The sequence below is a fragment of the Antechinus flavipes genome, chromosome 6 (genome assembly GCF_016432865.1).
Source record: "Antechinus flavipes isolate AdamAnt ecotype Samford, QLD, Australia chromosome 6, AdamAnt_v2, whole genome shotgun sequence".
In the NCBI taxonomy this organism is placed as follows: Eukaryota; Metazoa; Chordata; class Mammalia; order Dasyuromorphia; family Dasyuridae; genus Antechinus; species Antechinus flavipes.
Window position 1 is genome coordinate 102,323,421 of NC_067403.1, and position 3,943 is coordinate 102,327,363.

Here is a 3,943-nt window from a genome sequence, read left to right on the forward strand (position 1 = left end):
TATTTAGTATTAAGCTCAAAGTGTAAGATAAAATATCCATGATTATGGATATTGAAATGAAAAACAAATAAATGAAAAATGCACCAAGAAAAGGTGACACATTCATCTAACTCATGATGAAGACTGTCTGGAGTGTCCTGAAAACACAAGATGCTGTTTTTGGAGTTCTTGGGTATTCTTTCTCTTTCCTTCTTATCTCCCTTAAGAAAATTCATTTGTCTAGAGGAGAGCAACCAGTTTGGTAAAAGGCCTCTAGTCATGTCCTATGGGGATAGGTTTAAAGAAATAAGGATGTTTGGCCTGAAAAAGAGAAAGCTCAGGAGGGAGATAGAAGCTGTCTTCACATATTTGAGGGTGGATTAGATTTATTCTGCTTGGTCCCAGAGGGCAAAAATAGACATGCTAGATAGAAGTCACAAAGGGGAAAATTTACAGCTTGATGAAAGGGGGAACACATATACCTTCTGAACAATTAAAGCCATCTGAAAGGATCAGGCTGTTTTGGAAAGGAGCACATTCTACCTCACTGCAATTATTCAAGCAAAGGTTTAATCACTACTTGGAAATGTTAAAGAGGGACTCAAGTATAGTTTAGAATATATGGCCAGTGATACCCTTCCATATCTGAAACTTGGCAGGTCTCTGATTTTAGGACTGTAAACATGGAACCCATTTGATATTCAACAAGAATTTACTGAACATTTGCTATTCATGTAATATACCATGGTAGGTACTGTCATTCAGGAGGGAAAAATTATTTGAAAGATAGCATTAAGGGAGCTAGTAAAGAAGGCTGTTATATATCAAAAATGACAACCTAATCACCTAGAGAATGAGAACAATACTAGGAAGTCCTCATCTATTCCCAGATTACAAATGAAAGAGAATCTATTGGGAAAAAGCCCTGTTCCTCCACTGAAGGATAGCATAGCATATTAGGAAAGTTGCTGTCATTAGAAAACTTTTTTTTACTAGCTTAACTCCATGAAGCAATTGGTGTTTCCAATTCCTCTTATTATCCTCTTCTGTAATTCTAATTAAATTTCATCAAACAATTAATAAATTGCTTTCTGTGTGAAGAGTCCTGAGGGAATATGACTCCTGATCTTATGGAATTTATAGTTGAGTAGGGGGTAGGATACATACACAATTAACCACAATATGAAATGATCATCTGTTAAGGGCAGAAAGGAGTTATAAATATGCTATGTGAAGTCAGAGTTAGGAAAAGTCAATTGGGAACTTAAGAGATCAAGGAAGGTTTCAGTAATGGGAAATGGGATTTAAAGAATAAATCAGAATTCAAAAGTAAGATAGCAGAACTGTAGGGGTGTGTGTGTGTGCATGTGTGTTGGGGGAAGGAATCTGAGACACAGAGAACAGTGAAAAGAAAGGCACAGGGGTGAGAAAATGCAGCAAATATAGATATGGCAAGTAGTCCAATTTGTCCTTCCATGGAAGGAAATAGTCTGAACCATGGCTAAGATGGTAGTGTAATATCAGATTTGTAAAGGCACTTGAATAGCAGACAATGGAATTTGAATTTTATGTGGTGGGCAAAAGGAAATCATAGAAGGTTTTTTGAGCAAAGGGCTGATGTAATAAAAGCTGTACAAAAGCAAGATTTGTCTTCTTGCAATAGAAAAAAAGGATAAATTAGAGAAGTAAGAGTCTGGTTAAGAGACTACTGTGATAGTCCAAATGAATAATAATAAACCCCATCTAACTGTGGGTGTAGTGGGAGTAGAGATGTATGAGACCTTTTCTGGAAATAGAATCTTTATATAGATCTTGAGACCTGATTGGATATGAACAAATAGGATAAAAAATAAGCTGCAGATAATCCCCTAAATTTGCATATGTGAGTTTGGTTGAAAGGTAGTGATTTTGACAGAGTTGAAGACTGGTGGTTTACGAAACTCATGTTGCTTAAGCTTTATCTAAAGAGTAGTATATTCAGTCAAAAATGAACAAATAATGCAATCTCTATTTTTTTTTTTCATTTTGAATACTTCTTGAACCTCACCCCTGTTGACTCAGTGGCTTGGGTAAAGAGCATTCTTCTTTAAGTTGACCTATTTTACAAAGCTATAATCAGGAACTCTGGTTCTAGAATCTCCTATTTCAGTATCTCCAACTTCAAAATTTTGCTCCTGACTTATACCAGATATAAAGACATTGGCCACTGGTAAGGTAGTCCTGGGAGGCAGGATGGTTGTGTCTGCAAAATGCTAAAATAGGTAATCACTTTTTATTTTAAAAAAAGTCATCTGACTTTATTTACATGGGAAAAAGAACATCTGGTTTGCCTGAGCTTTTATTTTTTAAACTGAATTGCTTCACTGTTATGGCATCGTATGAATAGCTATGTTGTATTGGAGGAAAGAAACCAGAGAAATTAAATGTGGTAATGTTTATTTTTACATATATTGCTTTTTAAATTTTATAATAATGCCCTACTATAGTTCCTCAATGTGGCAGAAGCATGGGTTTTCAAGGGCTGTGCAACTAAAATGAATTCTTAACTTGGAATGTAGGAGTCCTACGATAAATTTCTGAAAGTTCATCAACTTGGATGGGAAAAATTTATTTTTAACTTCACCAACCTTTAGTTTCTTTTGTAAATCTATGAATATATATATATATATATATATATATATATATATAATTTGTGCCTTTAAAAACTTTATTCTAAGAAGCGATTTGAATCACAATAAAAGATTGAGTCTTGTTTTCTTGAGTTAAGCTAGAAAACTTCAAGTATCAGTTTAATGAGGAACTGACCCCCCAATTATCTCAGAACCAGTTTAGCTAAATTAAATTGTTCTCCTCATCAGAATGTTTTTTTTCCTCAGTCACCAACCGTGTCTATTCTTCCTGTATAATGCTGTTTGTGTGTATATCTTTTCCCTACTTACACTACACCTATCATAGTTCAGGACCTCAATATCTCTCACTTGAACTACTCTAATATCTTTAGCATTGTACTTGGTCTCTTGAATCTCCTGTCAAGAAAGTATTCCTAAAACATAGATTTGATCATTTCACTCTCTTCTCAGAAGTGCCTTTTTATATCCCAAAGGGTAAGATAGTAATTCTTCTATTTGTCATTCAGAACTCATCATAATCTGTCTTTGGTCAATCTTTTTAGGTAAATTACACATTACTTTATTTTGTATGCTTTAAAAGATAGCCAAACTCCTATATTTGCTATTGCCTATATGCAACATTCCATTTCTATCTATGTATTTTTGCAAAGTTTTCTCCAATGTCTGGAATGCTTTTCTTCCTCATCTCCACCTTTCAGATCATCTAGTTATATTCAAGGTACAGGTCATTGCCACCTCTTTCAAGAAGTCTTTCCTGATTTTCATTTTGTATTTTGTATATATACATATACAATATATATACATATATATATTTATTTCTCTGTCAAATTGGTACATATTACTAATAGAATGTTAGCTTTTTGATGGTAGAGACTATCTTACTATATAGTACATGTATTCTCAGTATTTAGTAAATCCTCATTGCCTGATATTAGTCATAAAAATTACAGAGGATCTCTAAAAATCCTATATTTTATAGGAAAAAAATGTCCACTTAGTAAAATCATGGATTCATAAAGAATTACTTGCATAAGATTTAGTATTTTTCATTTTCAATTTACGTGTGTATTAGCAATAATAATTCTGACCCTATTGACCATACTTCTAGTTGAGTTAGCAAGACTATGGTTAAGCAACTGGACAAACTGCAAGACAGTGTATGAATAATCAGGTAAGTGCTCAAAGCCTAGATCATATGCTACAGACAATAAGGGCTGTAGGAATGTATAGAAGGAAAGAATTGTTGTGGGCTAGAATTGGCAAGGAAGACTTAAAAAGTGAGGAAGGGGAAGACTGACCTGTGTTGTAGAAGTACATGGTTAGACTTGACAGAG